This window comes from Lynx canadensis, chromosome B1 (genome assembly GCF_007474595.2).
Source record: "Lynx canadensis isolate LIC74 chromosome B1, mLynCan4.pri.v2, whole genome shotgun sequence".
NCBI classification, from domain to species: Eukaryota; Metazoa; Chordata; class Mammalia; order Carnivora; family Felidae; genus Lynx; species Lynx canadensis.
The window spans coordinates 100,497,775-100,517,305 of NC_044306.2; the positions used below are offsets into that span (position 1 = coordinate 100,497,775).

At 35.7% G+C, this 19,531-nt stretch overlaps 1 long non-coding RNA gene across 1 annotated transcript in view; it reads left to right on the forward strand.

Moving 5' to 3' along the window:
• The first annotated feature begins 1,075 nt into the window (after positions 1–1,075).
• The window catches only part of LOC115512266, a 35,364-nt gene continuing 16,908 nt past the window's right edge, over positions 1,076–19,531 (forward strand). The window contains exons 1-2 of the long non-coding RNA XR_004343527.1: positions 1,076–1,162; positions 13,099–13,164. This is a non-coding gene — a long non-coding RNA (uncharacterized LOC115512266). The remainder of the gene's footprint in view (positions 1,163–13,098; positions 13,165–19,531) is intronic.

A 19,531-nucleotide genomic window follows, 5' to 3' on the forward strand; every position in this document is an offset into this window, starting at 1 on the left:
TATATAAAGTGGTTTCCTCCATCACCAGATTCTAAGATGGACGAGAGACAAATCTCTAGATATTCATCTCTGTGTCTCTAAGACTTAGCCCTGAAATCCTGGTGATAAATATTTTGTTATTTTTAAAAAATTTTTAATGTTTATTTACTCTTGAGAGAGAGAGTGAGTGGGGAGGGGCAGAGGGAGAGGGAGATAGAATCCTAAGCAGGCTCTAGGATCTGAGCTGTCAGCGCAGAACCCGACGCAGGGCTCAAACTCACGAACCGTGAGATCATGACCTGAGCTGAAGTTGGACACTCAACCAACTGAGCCACCCAGGCACCCCTAATATTTTGAGGATACATATATTTATATATCAATTTCTTTTAAATATATTTAAAACAATGTCCACTGAGAACAATATGCGTAGTGAATAGCATCTCACCTTAGGCAATCATCATAACAGTTTTAAGAGTGTAGGCTCTGGTCAGGCTAACTGGGTTTAAATCCCTGCTCTGTGATTTACCAGCTCCATGATCTTAGGCAGGCCTCAGTGTTCCTTACCCTGTGATAGTCGATAACTGTGAGGAAAAAATGACTGATGCAAAGCATTCAGTTAAGTGACTTAAGACATAGTAAGTATCAATAAATACATATTATTGAGTGAAAAAATTAGCTGTAGATTCACTAATGTGCAAAGAAGTGTCTCATAGTGCACTATCATTAAAGATATGGAGAAGAAATATTTTTAGCTTGATCTAAAAGATCATATTTTGCCCTTATTTTCTGAACTCTACTTTTGAAAAAGAAACTATGGCCAGAAGAAGAAAAGGGGATTAAAGCATACTTCGGGGAATCATATACTTTCTCATTATTATTCCATTCTCCCTGCTTTCTAATTCAGCCTCTAAGTTGAACTGAAACCCCAAGCCTCCTCCAACCTTTTGATCAACTCAGAGTTTAATCCTTTCCATTTTAGCTGGATTTGCACTAAGAAGAGACTGTTAAATTATAGAAGACAACTCAATCTTTGCTAAGCATTAATGTATTTGATTTTTGCTTTTCTTTTCTTTTTTTTTTTTTAATTTCAGGGGATCCTAATGTCAAAATCTCTTTCTGGAATTTATGAGAGGATAAAAAGTAATATCTAAAATAAAAACTGTCTATCAAAAGTGATGTAGAGGTAAGTAAAAGCTTCATGAACAAAACTACCATGCTTTTGTGTTAGATATAAAATACCATCACTATTTTTTTTATAAGAATCTCACTTTTGACAATGAGGAAATGAAGTACCCAAGAAAACATTTTCCTGATTAGAGCCTTTTATATAAATAAATATATTGCCCCTTTCCTGTCCTTCTTGACCAGTGTTAAACAATGGCCACTTATAAAGGAAATGATGTCAACACTCTACTGATAAAAATCAAACTGCACTGGAGAAAACACAGTGAAACATAACAGAAAAAAAAAAACAAACACAGCTTTCTAACTTATGTATGTCCTGGTAACTCCATGAAGAACAGTAAATTATTAAATTTAAAGCATATTTCCATTATGTTTGTACTGCTTTAATATACGTATCTTTCAGCAAAAACAACTACGAAATCCAAAGGAAAAGGTAAAAATAAATTGTCTTTGGCAAACAGAATTAAACAGCCATAAATGTATGTAACTCCCTTTTGATTAAATCTTAAAATTTGACTGGCATTCCAATCCCTTTCATAGCCGTCCATTCTGGAAAGGGCTATTTCAGCAGGGTTTACAGAATGATTGTGGGGAACCTTGAAGACCATTTATCAGTTTAATGATAATGAATCAATGCTTGGCAGAACATTCAGACTATGGATAAAAGATCGTATAAAATACATGAAGAATGATCCCATACCTGTAGCAAAGTTGCAGGGTTAGAATTTAAGGTGTTGCAAATCAACCTTATTCTCAAGGAAGTGATTTCTCCCATGGACATTCTAACTCTTCCTGAATAAGCATATACCTGGATGACCTGTTTTGCCAGCTTAAAGAACCATGAAGATCAAATATCTTTTTAGTTTTTTAAATTCATGTCTTGTTTCCTCTCCTAATTAACAGCTTTTGTGCAAACTATGCAGAAGAATAAACTAATAGTAGTTCGTTTTATATATTTTGCCATCAGCGTTTTTGAGTTGATTATTAACCAGATACGGTGATTATAGGAATCCCTCCATTGTATCTGAATTTAAATATTTAAAACACTTTATATAAGTGCTATAAAAAAGCAGAGCTAATATTGGTATTCATTGTTATCTTGCATGTAAGACAATAAGATCATAAACTGTACCCTGTGCTATGAAGTAGGGAGAAGGATACGGTTTAAAATGGATGGTATCATCGGGGCACCGATGGATAGCTCAGTCGGTTAAGTGTTCAACTTTGGCTCAGGTCATGATCTCGCAGTCTGTGAGTTTGAGCCCCTAGTCGGGTTCTGTGCTGACAGTTCAGGGCCTGGAGCCTCTTCGGATTCTGTGTCTTCCTCTCTCTCTGCCCCTCCCTCACTTGTGCACACACACACTCTCTCTCTCTCTCAAAAATAAATTAAACAGATATTAAAAAAAATTTAAATGGATGGTGTCATCAAATCCCTAGAAGCAACATGGCACTCCAACTCCCAAATGTCCAAAGGAAATGTGAAATGCTTTCCATGCCAGAACTCTCAGTACTTCATTTCCTCTGGTATCAAAGGTCTTATTTTAATTAAAGCCCAGGCAGCGCGGAGGACTCAGTCACCACCACAATTTAAGAAGTCAAGGAAGCAGTAAAGCCAAAAAGATTACCCTCTAGGGAGCTCCAGGTGCTCCTGTCACAAAACCCTCTCTTTCCAGCAGTCTCAGGCTGTACAGCGTCGAAAGTCACAAGTTCTCAAGGAAAGCAACAGAGTGGAGTATCAGTCCTTGAAATGACCTTGGAGATTTCTCAGCTGGCTTAATGCTCTCTACAAAGAGACCAAGGTGCAAAATAATAATGACAGTAATAATAATACACAATAGTGACTTATTCTGTTGTCATTCTAAGTAGATTTAGTCTATTCAACGAACAAATAAGCAGATTAAAGAAAGAAAAAAAGAAAGCCTTAATCCATGTCTCAAAATGAGACTGAACTTAGTATGTTTTCTAGTATACTATCTTGTTTTTAGTCTCTTGAATAATTTGTCAAATCAACATTTAATTGTTTAATTATAGCCTCATATTTAAAAAGAGAGACAAAAGAAAGACATCAATATTAAGTGTGTACTTCAGTTAATGGCTGTTATGTTTCAAATCAGGGAAACAAAATGTGAAGTATATCTCAATATAATAACAGAAAAAATGGAAGGGATGGAGACAAGCTCAAAAGGACCGTAGGACAATTACTCAGGCAAATAAAAAGCTTGACTGCATTGCACTATAGTCTTTATTTTCAGAGCATGTTCATTAACTTCATCAAGTTTTGTTATTCACAAGGAATCGGCTATCATGCTACTCTTGTGACAAGCCTACAACCCTGAAATTCTTAGGATGAATTTGCAGCAGATCAATTTCCAGTAGACTTTTTAATTTCTCTCTAGAAACTTTGAAATTAAGGAGAAGGGTATTAAAAATGACTTTTAGGGTTCCCCCCCCCAAACTACTTAGAACCACTCCTTGGATCATTTTATAATTTTATTATTTAAAAGAGTTATTTTTATAATAATCTTGTAGCAACATGAAACACATATAAATGACATAACTTGATACTGACTGCTAAAGGAAGGAAGAAAGAAAGTAATTATAAAGCGATACAGCCAAATAATGGAGTCATACAGTCCCACGATTGGAGATTCTACTTGAATTTGGAGTCTGATAAACCTGTGCTGAATTGCATTCTGGTTACCGGCCAGCCCCTAGAATCTTAAACCTCAATCTGCATCTGTGCCTGTGGATGAGAGGCAAAAATTTATATCTTTGTTGTGAGGATTAATGGATATAACAAATGAGATTGCCTGATATAGTGCTGTGTTGGATAAATTGTAGATATTCGAAAGATAATTTTTGTGCAAAAGCACAAATATCCTGTAACTTTACATGTGCAAGCATAGATGGCGAAGACTAAGATGTAGAGAATCACTCTGAGAACTTGTTTTGCAGATAGTATTTGAAGGATTTTAGGAATTTACTGGTAGTTACATGAACTAATGGAAACCGGCACTTCTTCCAAATCAAGCAAACATTCTAACCTTGAAACAAAACACCATGATCTATAGAGACAGACAGGGTGGGGTGGGGGGAGGGAATCTATATAAGAAACTGGTAAGGTCGCCTCTAGGAAGGAGAAATGGTGGACAAAAGTGGGAGAAGACATAATTTTCACTTTTTCCTCTGTTATGGATGGAATGTTTGTATCCCCCCAAAATTCACATGGTGGAATGCTATACCCTATTGTGGGACCTTTGGGAGGTAATTAGGATGAGATGAGGTCACAATAAAACCCTCATGAATGGGGTTAGTGCCCTTTACAAGAGTCATGAGAAAACTTGCTTCTCCCTTCTGCTCTCTGCCATGTGAGGATACAAAGAAAAGTCAGCAGTCTGCAACCTTGAGAAGGCTCTCACCAGAATTGGACCATGCTGGCACCCTCATCTGAGAGTTCCAAACTCTAAATACGTAAGGAATAAATGTCACTCAGTCTATAGTACTTTGTTGTAGAAGCCCGAACTGATGAAGAAACTCCTTTTTATATATTTGTATTTTGGTATTGTGTGTGTACATATTTTTGTTACAATTACTTTGTTATTTTGAAATAAATAGAAATTGAAGAGAAATAGCATTTAAGTACATTGCCACAGTTGCATTCCCAACAATCAGTTCTTCTATATTTGGATAGAAACTTCCAAAAAAAAAAAAAAAAAAAGAAAGAAAGAAAGAAAAGAAACTTCTCTATAGGGAATCAAATGAAAGTAGAAAAGTTTGTTAAGCATATTTTTCATTCTTTTATAGGAGTCAAAACATGCCTCACGTATTCAAGTAAACTAATTTTTTATTTATAAATAGAAAACTACCATCACAAGCAGCTATGCAATACTTCAACTAAATAGCAAATATTTTAAAAAGTCTATATGCAAACCCCCTTTCTAGTCATTGGATGGGGAAGCAACGGGAAGAAGTCATAAAAGATTCTATAGATATGGCTAAGATACAGAGAGCTCTCTGTGCTCCAGATTATGATGTAGTGGAGAAGATAGAAACATACTTAAACAACATAAGGCATCATGTGATAGATTTTGTAAGTGCACATGACATTTATACATGCTATATGAAGTAGAAGAAGGAAAGATATTTTGCGTGTAGGAATATTTGAGAAGGTGTCTTTGGGGAAGGTGTTATAAGAACAGATACCTGAAGGGTATCTATGGATTGAAAGGCCATTTAGACAATGAGATCAGCTTGAGTTACAAGGCAGTGTCTGGAGAGCTCAGGGTGTGTTAAGGCTGGGTGGGGTGCTGGGGCACCAAGAGAAGGACAGCACGTTCGGAGAAGAGACCTAGTCAAGAAAAAGCCAAACCAGATCAGGATTTGGACATTGTACTAGGGATTTTGAACTTTTTTCTATAAAAAAAAATTTGAGAAAATTTGAAGATCTTCTACCCATGTTTACATGTTCAGAAGATACTTCTATGGGTGTATAGAGGCTGGATTGGCATGAGAAGACACTTAGGACGGTGAGACAGGGAGGGAGCAGAAATATTAAACTGTGGGCTGGCCTGCAAAGACAGCTCCAAAGCAGATACATCCCATGCCTCTTTTCACATATTTTTGAATCTGGAATCTTTGTTAACATCCTGAAAAGAAACACATGTCTGGCATTATTCGTGATTACCTTAAGTGGCGAGGTAATTCAAAAGCAATTGCCTGGCTCCGTTAACCGGAATTATGCCAAGGTCATAGCTATTTTTTTTTTAATTTTTTTTTTTGACTTTTATTTATTTTTAAGAGACAGAGAGAGACAGAGCATGAGCAGAGGAGGGGCAGAGAGAGAGGGAGACACAGAATCTCAAGCAGGCTCCAGGCTCCATGCTGTCAGCACAGAGCCCCATGCAGGGCTTAAACTCACAGACCTCAAGATCATGACCTGAGCCGAAGTCAGACGCTTAACCGACGGAGCCACCCAGGCACCCCAGTCATAGCTATTGGAGTCAATTAAAAAATAACCAGTTGAGATGCCGCCCTTTTAAGAGTTCAGGCTAGACCATTTTCACTATCCACACTAAGATTTTTTTTTTTTTTTCAACTATGGATGCATTTGCTTTGAAACTGGGTTTTTGTATAACAAAACGTTGTGCAGTAAGCTTCCAGGGATAGTTTCCTAAGATAAGGTTTCATTTAAAGCTTTTGATTCTTTGTATAAATAAGAGATATTTTTCCAACCCAAGAAGCTAAGGGTTACTTCTGAAATTCTTTGGAAAAGTTACACCGGCTAGATAGCTGGCTCACAGTTGAAGAAATGCCTTTGTAGTTTAAGGAAGCTTAAACAGAAGCCTTCGTTGCTGATTTGCCGACTGTGTCAAACATCAGAGGAATTTTCCAATGGGTCTTTACGAGTTTAGCATTTGCTTTAATTAGGAAGATACCTGGATGTTTAATGGGAACTTTTCAAGCTATTGGAGCAGAACTAGAGTAAATGACCATATTTATTTGAAGACATAAAGTTAACAGTGTCACAGGTGCTTCATAAAGCAACACATAATTGCAAATGGGAGGTGAGGAAAGTAACAGAAGAGAAATTTACATCAAAGAAAATTATATCCATATATGTAGCTTAGTTTTTCTTACCACTAACGTTCAAAACAATACATGCTTACCAGGAAATACAAAAGAAAACCTATTTTCATAACAGATATCTGTAAGAATATTCATTTTATTTTGCTTGAATGAGTTCCATTATCAGTAGAACTTAAACAGTTTGCAGCAATATGGTTTTTCTGGTTATCAAGAAAATCTTGATATTTGAGTTTTTGTTTAGACAACGGGCTCTTTAGTTAAGAGAGGGAACTTCTATAAACTATTCAAAACTTGAGTATGCTGTTCATTTTTTAAAATAAAAGCTATGATAAAAATCTAAGTTCTCTTTAAGAAGTAAGTTGGTGCTAGAAGCTTCTAGGAATAAATACTTATAAAAAGAAAAGGCTTGAATAGCTTATAAAAAAAATTTAGTGTACATTAGCTTTTTATGCTAGTTGGTCATTTTAAAGGACAGAATCTCTTAGAAAAGTAGAGAAATTAGAAGAAACAGGAAATAAACACTTTACCAGGAAGAAAGTCTCTGAGAGGTTTGGGTGAATCTGGGCACTGATGCCTCCTGAAAATATTTATATACTGAGGTGGATATTTCTTTTCTACCTCAGGCCACATGGAGCAAAAAGCTGTAAAAATCTGGACCCAGCCAGGTGAGCTAATAGCTAATCAGAAGTCCTAAGGAGGCAACTTAATGTCTTGTCTCTGATCAGCTGTGAGCAGTGCTTAAAAACCTCTCAAGTAAGTTCAGAGTCAACTTTCTGTGAGGGCTATTTTTATCAAGGTTGTTCCAAAACACCAAAGTACTGGGAGTCCATAGTGTGTCTTCCAATGACTTTGCATTTAGGAAAATGCCTTGAATGAGTTAGAATAAGATTTGAATTTGCAATGGCTAGTAAGAATTCAAGTGTATTAAAATTTCTGACTTCTTCAACATTTGTTCTCAGTATTGTCATTTTATGATATATAAGTAATACGAGGAAATGTTTAAATGTTAACATCTGTGTTTTGTTATTTTAAAAAAAGGTACTGGGTAGGTAGGAAAGAAATAGAAGTGATGAAAAATTAAGGCTGTGGCCAGTGGTGCATGAAAACATATTCAGCACCCCTTTTATCTGGTGGCAGGCACCGTGTTATGCCTGTAGAACTTAGACAGAAAGTTGCTTAGCCTAATAAGCTCCAGTTTATGGAGAGAGGGCAGAATAATACGACATTATTCTGGACAAGTGTAAGAAATGGTAGTAGTTCCGTATCTCTGAAGTACAACAATGTCTGAATTCCAACTTTGGTCATTTCAAGTATTTCATCAGGCTGTAACTTAACCTCAGGGGTTTATCTCTTTGCTTTTAAAGGATTATTCACGAAACCAAGGGACTGCAGCCATTCTGGAATAATCCCATTTGCTCAGCACACATCATGTATAATACCACCTCACTCATAAGGGCCATTTTTTCTTCCAGGACCTTTTATTGGTATTATATTACCAACCCTCTGAGTTTCCCTGTGAGGCATGTATCAATGGTACCACGTTATTTCTGAAATTAAACCACAGAGAAGTTGGAAGTCTGTCCTAAGTTAAAATACACACTATATAATTATTGTGTACTATTTGTGATGAATATCTGTCTCTTTTTTTTCTCACTTAGCAAAATGTACAACTGAAGTGACCAGAGGAAAGGGAAAGTGGGCAATCTAATTCATAGTGTCACTTAATAGATGGCAAAACTGAATCCTTGCAAATTTCTAAACCACTTTCTTTGATTTAATTTGTCAGGCCACAGAGCAATGTAACAGAATTGCCATATGAAGAAAAACTATCTAAATATGTCCTTCACCTTTGTAGAATCTAGTGAAAACAAAGAGGGAGAAATTTAAACAAATCTTTATTTTTTAAAAAAATAACTGTATTTAACATGAAATAAACACTTAATCCTCTTATAAAAATAAGGTGAATTATTTTGGTTTCCTGGCCTACAGGGTTGAATCCAGGTTTTGTCAGTTTAGAAGTTTATATAATTGGGGACCCCTTAAAAATTCATAACAAATATATATATATATATATATATATATATATATATATATATAAAACAAGAAAAGAATTGCAATAAATTCCAAATTTTTCTGAGGTTATAAATATAGTAAGCATCAAAATATCAGAAAAATCATAATAGTTTTATTAATTTATTGTCTTCCTAATTTTTTTGTGTACGCTTTTATATTATAATAATTTTGTACTCTTTTCTGTTGAGAGAATAATAGGAAGAGAATTTAGTCTTTGTTTTAGTATTGGTGAACACAACTTTTTCCCCCAATAGTTTAGAAAGTCTCCCTTACCTCTACCCATCATCATCAATAATGTTATACAGGACCATTAACATTATACAGCTGTCAAACACATTAGTCTCTCCTTTATCTGTGGTTTTCTTTCTGTGGCTTCAGTTACCCATGGACAACTGTGGCCTGGAAGCAGATGATCCTCCTTGTACATGTCATCAGAAGGTCAGCAGTAGCCTAACACTACATCATAATGCCTATACCATTCACCTCACTTCATCTCATCACGTGGGCATTTTATCATCTCATATCATTCATTCTAAGAAGAAGGGTGAATATAATACATTAAGTATTTTGAGAGAGAGAGAGAAAGACCACATTCACATAACTTGCATTAAAGTATATTGCTTTGTGCCCTATTTTATTATTACTTATTATCATCAATCTCTTACTATGCCTAAGTTATAAACTAAACTTTAGGATAGGTAGGTATCTTAACTTCAGGAAAAAAAAATAGTACAGTTGGTCCTTGAATAATGCAGGGATTAGGGGTGCCAAACCCCCACTGAGTTTAACTTTTGACTCCCCAAAAGCTTAACTACTAATAGCCTACTGTTGAACAGAAACCTTGCGGATAACACAAATAGTCGATAACACATATTCTGCATATGTGTTATATACTATCATCTTATAATGAAGTGAGCTAGAGAAAAAAAATGTGAAGAAAATTATAAGGAAGAGAAAATACACTTTCATGAATTTTTTTTTTTTTTTATAGTATAGTACTGTATAAGTGGGCCTGTGCAGTGTAAACTCTTGTTAAGAGCCAACTGTATATGTGGAGTCCACTACTATCCACAGTTTCAGGCATCCACCAGAGCTTGGAACATATCCCCTGCAAATAAGGGGGACTACTAAATAGGAGAACATCTTTATCAAATGCCTTTCACAGAGAACCTTATGATTTTAGGGTATTTTAAGTTTTGTTATGCAATGTAATCACATGGTCTTTGAATTGATGACAAAGGACTTTTGAGTCAGGATTAAGATTCCTGGAATAGCCATCTCTGCATTCAGACAGTGGGCAATTACTCTACGTGTATAGGAAAGTTATTGTGAACTACATAAATGTATCCCACTAAACCCAAACTCAAAGTATCCTCAGGATAAGTAACTACCTTTATCCAGATTCCCACACATGTTTGTGGCCACTCCAATATGGCTTGACATTGGGGGAAGTGGGGATGGAAAGATAGCAGAATTTTTAAAAAATATTTACTTATTTATTTTGAGAGAGAGAGAGTGCATCTGCATGCACACGAGCAGGGGAGAGGCAGAGAGAGAGGGAGAGAGAATCCCAACTGATTCAGCACAGAGCCTGACTCAGGTTCCATCTCACAAAAAACCATGAGATTATGACCTGCACTGAAGTCAAGAGTAGGATGTTCAACCAACTGAGCCACTATGGCACTCGGAAAGACAGTGGTCTTAATCAACTTCAGTTAAAGTGTCTTATAATGATAAATTTCACAAAAATTATTGTGACCCTGTAAACATTGCTAGGGTCCTTCTGTCAAGGAGCCTGTATAAGTAAGGGGCTAAATCATAGTAAATTTGTCTCTGCTAAATTTAACAAATTAAAGAAACTAAAGATTTATATAAAATTTAGAGTACTAAAATTTATGTAAAATTTAGAAATTAAGGTATCTCTTGATAGGCATCCTTTTTCCATGTCATAAATAATTAACAATTAATGAGTTTGTTTTAGTAACATATGTACCACAACAATATGAAGGATGAATGGCAATCTTAACACTGAGAAAACACTTTTATGATGTTCAGTAGATTCTAATCTTAAGACTAGGTCTGCCAAATCGAATTTTCAATAATGTAAAAGATTTAAAAGGCATTACCTACAGTTGAGGTTGTGGAACAAATGGCTGATTAACTAATACAATGCTTAAGTGTTTGACTAGTATAATGAGAAATCTGAGCACTTTTCGGAATATGATGGTATTCCCGTGATGGTAAAAAAAAAAAAAAAGTACAAATAGTTATCAAAAGTCTGAATATCTAAGGGAATATTGTCTGGGGACTTCTGTCAGTGGGATGACCTATCCTAAGATGAAATTGATATGTAGGTGAAATCTTTTGGGCTACCATTTATTAAGAAATACTTCATGAGGTGAAAAATGCAGTTTGTAATGATACAGTTGCCTGAAAATCACTACTCCAAAATAAGATTTTGCTCCTTGTTTTGTGTGACATGAATATAAACATAAAAATGGATCGGATAATTATTTTTACTAAATATTCTTTCCATTTTTCATTAATCTATGTGCTAGATTCTGAAAGATAATTTTTAGTCATCAGTCTCTAAGTTTTCTTCCTTCCACCCTTCCTTTTCTTTCTTTCTTTCTTTCTTTCTTTCTTTCTTTCTTTCTTTCTTTCTTTTCTTTCTTTCATCTTTTCTTTTTCTTTCTTTCTTTTCTTTCTTTCTCTTTCTTTTCTTTCTTTCTTTCTTTCTTTCTTTCTTTCTTTCTTTCTTTTTCTTTTCCTTCCTTCCTTCCTTTCTTTCTTCCTTCCTTCCTTCCTTCCTTCTCCCATTGCTCATTAAAAGAACAGTGAACAAGATAGTTAAGTACTTAGTTGCTCAGTTTTCTTACTGATAATTTCCTTATTTTGGCTTGTTCCTCTCAAATTCTCTATCTTATCTCTGCACTACCTAACACACCAAGCATCACAGTATGGAGAGAATGCATAGTGCGGGGACCATGCCAACTTTGAATCAAATAGAACAGGCCCTGAATCCACCATAATGTGACCAAAGGCAAGTTATCTCACCTTTTCAGTGTTCCATTTTCTGGTGGGTTCAACTCTACTTACAAGAGGATAAAGGAAGAATGGACACGTCCCACATAGTGCTTTCTATGCAGCAAGCACCAACTAAATGAATGAATGGATTTATGTGACTTGGTTTTGCCTGTCTATATGATAGAAAAAGTCACCCAAGATACATTGATCTCCCCAGCTGTGTCACTGTTTATGATATGACAACAAAGTTTATTCATTGCAACTCTGCAGATACTGTATGAACTTTATTGGATGTTTCTCAGGGCGCCTGGATGGTTAACTCAGTTAAGTGTCCAACTTTTGATTTCAGCTCAGGTTATGATCTCATGGTTTTGTGAGTTCGAGCTCCACATCAGCCTCTGCACTGACAGCATGGAGCCTGTCTGAGATTCTTCCTCTCTCTCTGCACCTCCCCTGCTCACACTCTGTCTTTTTTAAAAATAAATAATAAATAAAAAACTAAACAAAATATTTCACCCGCACAAACTCAATGCATCATAGTTTTCAGCAGATTAAAATACTGAACTAGAACTCCCTCTCCACATCCCCTCTTTCTGTCCCTCCATCTCTCTATCTGTATCTTGGAATATATTTCTATTGTTTTTTCTCCTGTTTCGAGAGAGAAGGAAGGAGGAAAGTTAATGAAGAAAGGAACAGGGACATAAAAGCATTTGGCAATTAAGAAGATGGTTAGAAGGTTTTAATTTATTTTACTTGCCAAACTCTGAACTTATAATAAGGAAAAGAAGTGCTGTTCTCTTGGAGATTATTTCCCCCATTAGTTGCCAGGGGTAACATAATTTCAGAGACAAACAGGAAATTGGTGGGCCATAAGCTTGCTGTCATTGCCTGGGCCTTCTTTCCATGCCACATGTTTACATACATGCTGTGTTCCCCTTGACAAAGGCAGACACAGACACACAGGGACTTCAAGGATTTGCATTGTGTGTGTGAAATGGTTTCATTTAAGAGCTGCTGCTGTCACTTCTCAGACAATGCAGAGGACAGAGAGGGAGTGTCAGTGACTGACTAAAAGCTAGGTTGCACAGGAGGCTTAATTCTTTGGCCTCATATACATATACATACACATATATGTATGAGGAGTAGACATATTCAAGATTAGAATTTGTTATGAAAATTTGGCTTACGTGGCTGTAATCTGAGCCAGGCAATACTGAACTTTAATGTTAGCATCTTTGTTTCTGGCAGGCTTCACAGTGGTGCAGAAGGGTGGACCCAGTCCCAACAGTCAGTATGGAAGTAAAGGACTATTTTGTGAGTACCGGCCAGTCCTGTGACTATTTCCTACTATTTATGCAGCAAGAGTAGAAAGTTCTTACGATATGGGAGGATACAATCTGTGAGATTGCTTAATACTTTCTTCTCATTGGCTTCTCCAACTCAGAAGTAAAGAGCCAATGACAAAAAAACAAACATTTAAATCACTTATATCCCACATTTTCTGCCTCAGAGTTGCCCCTTTGCATATAGCTATTTTAATACTTAGAAGACCCTATATAGGTGATCCTAGGAGAAACACAGTGCCCCTTCTCCTTTATCAATCTAATGCACCCCCACACAAATCTATTCTGTGCTGCTGAAGGACCTAATCTTCAGCAGTTGTAAGGTTTGGTGGGGTTGTGGAGCTCAGAGGATTAGCAATTCATTCTTTGCCAAGACTCACCTGAAATACTGCATGTCCAATATTCCCAGAAAGGCTTATCATGTCTGTGTTTAGATTCAGGATAGAGGTGAAGATTTACACTCTTTAATATGAGGATGGAGAAGTGGGACGAGCAGCTGGCAAAGAAGGACACTCATGACATGTGTGGTCTTACATAAAATTAGAAGCAGCCTTGAAAGAAGTATTTCAGGGACAACAAAAGGAAATTTCCCTGATGCCTGCAGTTGCTCAGTTTGACTAAAGACTTTATCTTGCATGCATGTATTCATTCAACAAACATGTATTGAGCATATATTAAATGCTAGTCATTGCCCCAGGTACTGAAGATATAGCAGTGAGTAAAATGGACAGGATCTCTGTTCTAAAGTAGCATAATTCAAATCTAATGATTGAATAGTAAAGGAATTTGGATTTTTCAGTGATGTGTCATCTCTTTTCCTTAAGGAAGTTTCAGGAGTAGTATAGAAGAGAAATTGAAAAATTAATTTCTAAAATCATGTCTTGGTATATGAGGGATGTGTACATGTGTGCATTTATGGCAAAGGAGATTTGAAGTCTAGAGATAATCCTCCCTTACTTGTCATTCTTACCTGACAAAAGCCAAGCACAATAAAAGAGACTGACTTTGGACTTGAGTGAGAATGAATAAAGCAGAACATTGGAGGTGGCAAAACTAAACAGATGTTTAAAGTTTACGGATATTTTTAAAAGGAAATGTAAGACTTATTGAGAAACACAGCCAGAGACCAATTTGCTTACCTACTACCTCTCAGATCAATCTCTCAGCCATTCCCTAATATCAAAAATCAGGAGACTAAATTATGGGCATGCTAAGATGTGGTTAGGAAAAACAGATGATTTATATTTCAGACTTGTCCTCTTGTGAAAATGAAAACCTGGCGAAAGTCTTAAAACTATAAATATCACAGATTCAAGATGAGTTAATTTAATCCCGCCTATGTTCTCCCCCTTCACTCTTGTAAATTGCACACATTTATGAAGTAGAGAAAAAAGTCCTTTTTGTTTCTCAATGGTCGGATAAAATGTCTTTTGTCTAATTACTCAACACTGAAAAATTTTCCCCAAAGAAGTTTCTAATTAAATATTTAGCTAAGGAAGCATTTTTTAGTAAAGATAACTAATGAATTATATAGACCATGTTTTACTTATTGTTTTAGAACATAAACAATGGACTTAAACCACTACAGTTTTTGATTAGAACTAAAGAACATAAACCTTCCTTTTATATTTATTTTCTGTACCATGTATTTTGGCATTTCATCATGGGGTTTGCTATTCGTGAGGGTATGAATTGTTTTTTATTCGTTTGTTTGTTTCAAGATGTTTCCCATGTTTTAACTGTTGAAAAAAAAAAGTATCCATTGTAGAGATTTTAAGTTTCCTAAATTGACCTTCACTTCTATTTCCTTTACACTCCCCATAACTCCTGGTATACAGTAAGCACAAAGTCCACACCAGTTGAATGAATAAACGTGGGTCAAATGGAATAACTTTGGTGAAACTCATCTGAAGACAGGACAATCAACTAGTTCTATGGAACTGGAAGTTTCTTCTAAATTAAGACACCCTGGGTCACATTCCTTAATCTCTGACATTTTAGCCAAATATATTTACCTTAATCACATAAATACAGTCATATATATCACAGGGCCCTTAAGAAATTCAGTGTTTTGTTAATTCTTTAGAACATAGAAAATGTGTGGTGTATAAATTTTCCAGTTGATTCCTTTTGGAACTGGAGATTTAGGTGAGTAGGTGTAAAGGGAAATAAAGTATCATTTTAGAACTTGAGACTTTGGCAACTAACAAATAATTTATGAAAAAAAAAAAAAAAAAAAAAAAAAAAACAACAGAATAGGAGCCATCCTTTTGTGTTCCAAAGAAAATGCCTCGGAGAGGTTATGAATAAAGAATACCCATTGAAGCAGAAAAATTCAAAAGAATGCAAGCTTCAAAATTTCAATAACAATGAACATGTTTTTATGTTGGCTTGCAACTTCTCTGCAGATGTTACTTTGAAAGTTTGGATTCTGCTGGATCTTCACATAAAGCATGCATCTTTGGTCTAAACATTGAAATTTGGTTAGGGAAAGCCAGCTGGAAACAGCTTCTGGAGATAGATCTTTATGTTTTCCCAAAACGAACATAATTTTTGCGTTTTGGTATAGAAAAGATCTTTTGTAAGCCAACCCACTACAGTAAAATTATGGCATAAATCTGGTTGAGTGTTTTCTAGGGAAGCAATAAAACAAGCAGAATTTAGTTGACATGTTGTTTCTTCTACCTGCACTTGACATTTATTGATTTTAGCTCATATCTCATTGAGTTTACATTTGGATTCAAGTAAATCCAAAGTCATAGATAATTGGTCACTGCATAAAAATGAAATGGTTAGCGCCTGTGTGTGTGTGTGTGTGTGTGTGTGTGTGTGTCATATAAAATCATTTCAATGGAACAAATTGTTATCACAGAATCATTTCTATTTCTTATAAGGTAATTGGATATAATTTAGAAAATGTACTAAAGAACAAAAAAATGACAGGAAACGTTTTCAGAGAGGAAAGTGTGTGTGGTCTTATATTCTTATGGGGAGTTCTGCTCAAAGGGCAATTACAGTGAAGGTCTTGGTTACATCCTCTGTTGTTGCTATTATGGAACTTCACATCTAGTACACCAGTATTATGAAAAGAACAAACCAGCAACAACAAAAATAAAAATATACATATATGAGCAAACAAAAACAAAAACAAAACAGACAAGATTTTCTTTCAAAATGATGGGCTTGAATGCCAGCCTTTTTATTTGCTAACCATAGATTTGTGGGTAAGATATGTCATATCCTTTTTCCCATTCTTATAGAAAAGAGAAAGATGGGGTACTAATAGTTACTCTTTATGGCATAAAGGGATTTTTTTAGTATCATTAACAAGGAAAACAATTGGTGTACTGTTAATCCTTGAACAATGAGAGGGTTAGGGCTGCTGATTCCCTCCACCCCATCCAGTAAAAAATCCAAGTATAACTTTTGACTCTCCAACTTAACTACTAATAGCCTACTATTGACTGGAAGCCTTACTGATAAACACAGAGTCAATTAAAACATACTTTGTATGTTATACGTATTATATTCTGTATTCTTAAAGTAAAGTAAGCTAGAAGAAAGAAATTTAGTAAGAAAACCGTAAGAAAGAGAAAATAACATTTATAGTACTGTACTGATAAAAAAAAATTGCATATAAGTGGACCCATGCAGTTCAAACTCGTATGGTTCAAGAATAAGCTGTATACCTATAAAATATTTATTTATTATTTGTTACATGTAGGTAGTAGGATAAGATACAAACCTTACAATTTAAAACATTACAGTCTCATTAATATTTCTAGACCAACATTATCTCTCAAACTCATCTTCATCATCTTATTATGTATTTCCAAAAGAGACAACCACTAAACAGCTCATCCTGTCATTTCAAAAAAATTATTGCTGTCATGTCTTTCTAGTGTCATTTAAATTCTTTTGGGTTAGGTTTAAATATGTTTACATTTGGTGCTCCTTCTCAGTCCAAAAATTCCTCTTTATCTATCTGAAGGACTTAAACTTTTTTTTATGTTTATTCATTTTTGAAAGAGAGAGACAGAGCACAAGCAGGGGTGGGGCGGAGAAAGAGGGGGACACAGAATCTGAAGCATGCTCCAGGCTCTCAGCACAGAGCCCGATGCGGGGCTCGAACTCACGACCACAAGATCATGACCTGAGCCGAAGTCGGATGCTCAACCGACTGAGCCACCCAGGTGCCCCATCTATCCGAAGGCTTTTATAGAAAAAACTATATATAACATTTATGTTTTGTAGATGGAGTTCTCTCATCTTTGTCATCTCACATAATGCCCATTGTGACCCTGGTAAAGTAGACAACGATGTACTGTTATGGGTTGAATTGTGTCCCCCTCAAAAAAAAGATATACTGAAGCCCTAACTTCCTACGTGTTCAAGAAAATGATCTTATTTGGAATGAGGGTTGTTGCAGATATAATCAGTTGAAGTAAGGAATACTGAAGTAGAATGGGCATTGAATCCAGCATGATTGGTGTTCTTGTAAGAAGATGGACATGTGAAGACAGAGACACACAGGGACAATGCCATGTGACAGAGGTGTGTAGCTGCAAGCCAAGGAATGATGAAGATGCTGGCAAACCACTAGAAGCTAGGAAGAGGCAAGGAAGGATTCCCTTACAGGTTTCAGATGGACAATGGTCTTCTTCACACCTTGATTTCAGACTTCTAGTCTCCAGGACTCTGAGACAATAAATTCCTCTTGGTTTAAGTCACCCAGATGGTGGTACTTTGCTACGGCAGCCCTCAGAGAACAAACAGAGGAAGGAGTCCATGGCACTAGCTAACATTCACCCAGTGCTAAACATGTACTATACACCAAGAAGTCTCACAGTCTATGAGTTATTTCCCAGCCTTATTTATATTTTACAGATTAAGGTATTTAGGTTCAGAGAGGTAAATTTGTTGGACCAAATTTATACAACTAGTATGTGGCAGAAATTGTTTTTGATTCATGAACTTGAGAACAGGAATCATTAGTCAAACTTTCAAGATGAGTAAACTGATAGTCAGAGATTGACATACTCTTCACTTTGTCTTTTTAAGACTAACTGTATTCATTTCCTGTGGTCTTTTTCCTGTGCCTATAACCCAAACATTTTCTTTGCTACCTTTTTTTTTTCCTTATGTAGACCACATGCCCTTCCTTTATGATACCCAAAACTGTGTCTAAAACTATGATCAATGGAACATTTAGAGAGAGGATGACCCTGCTCTTCATACATATTTTAATCAATTCAGCACTTTAGGTGGCCAGTCTTGAATAGCAGATGAGTTTAATGCCTGTTTCTTAGTAATATAAAAAATTCTTACTACATTCTATACCTGAAGCTAATATTATACTGTATATTAACTAACTGGAAGTTAAGTAAATACTTGAAAAAGAATTCTTATAATTATGATAGTAACTATCATTTATTAAGCACTGCTAAGCATTAGATAGTATATTAGGTTTCTAAATACATGACTTGATTTAAATGTTTCCAGTGTCCTACAAGATCATTATTGTATTATTTGTAGTGCTAAAGAAGAGTTCCATCAATTTTGTTTTATATTCCCAGGGAATATTTTCCCAGGGAAAAAATTCTAGATGTAAGTGATTTACATAAGACCACTCAATAAATCAATAATTATTATGGCACCAGAACTAGAAGTCAGACCTCTTAACTTCTAATACAGAATTCTTCATACTGGTAGTTTTTAATTGTTGATCACCTAAGGAATTAACCAGAAAGTTTGTTAAAAATATAGAAGGTTGGAGGGACACCTGGGTAGCTCAGTCAGTTAAGCATCTGACTCTTGGTTTCAGCTCAGGTCATGATCTCACAGTTTGTGGGTTTGAGCCCCACACAGGACTCTGTGTGGACAGTGTGGAGCCTGCTTGAGATTCTCTCTCTCCCTCTCTCTCTGCCCTTCCCCTGCTCCTGCTTGTTCTTTCTCTCTCTCTCTCTCAAAATAAATAAACTTTAAAAAGTACAGAACACTAGTATCTTTTAGGATAGAGCTCAAGCTAAATTTTATGTGTTTCCCAATAAATTCTTAAGCATTCTAAATCACTAAAACTGTGGTCTTGGGGAAAATGTGTTAGTCACTTAGCCGAAATCTGAGGAAATAGTCCTGGAGAAGAAACGTTTGAAAGGATGAAAAAGGAAGAAGGGGGGAGAAAGAGAGAGAGGCATTTGATGCTCTACTAACATTGAAGTATGAATTGAAATGCAAAGAATTTTACCTTTTCTAAATGTTAACAATTTTCTAACATTTGTTCACCCACTGATCTCAAATTTCCTTTAAAAAATTTATTTCATGGGGCGCCTGGGTGGCTC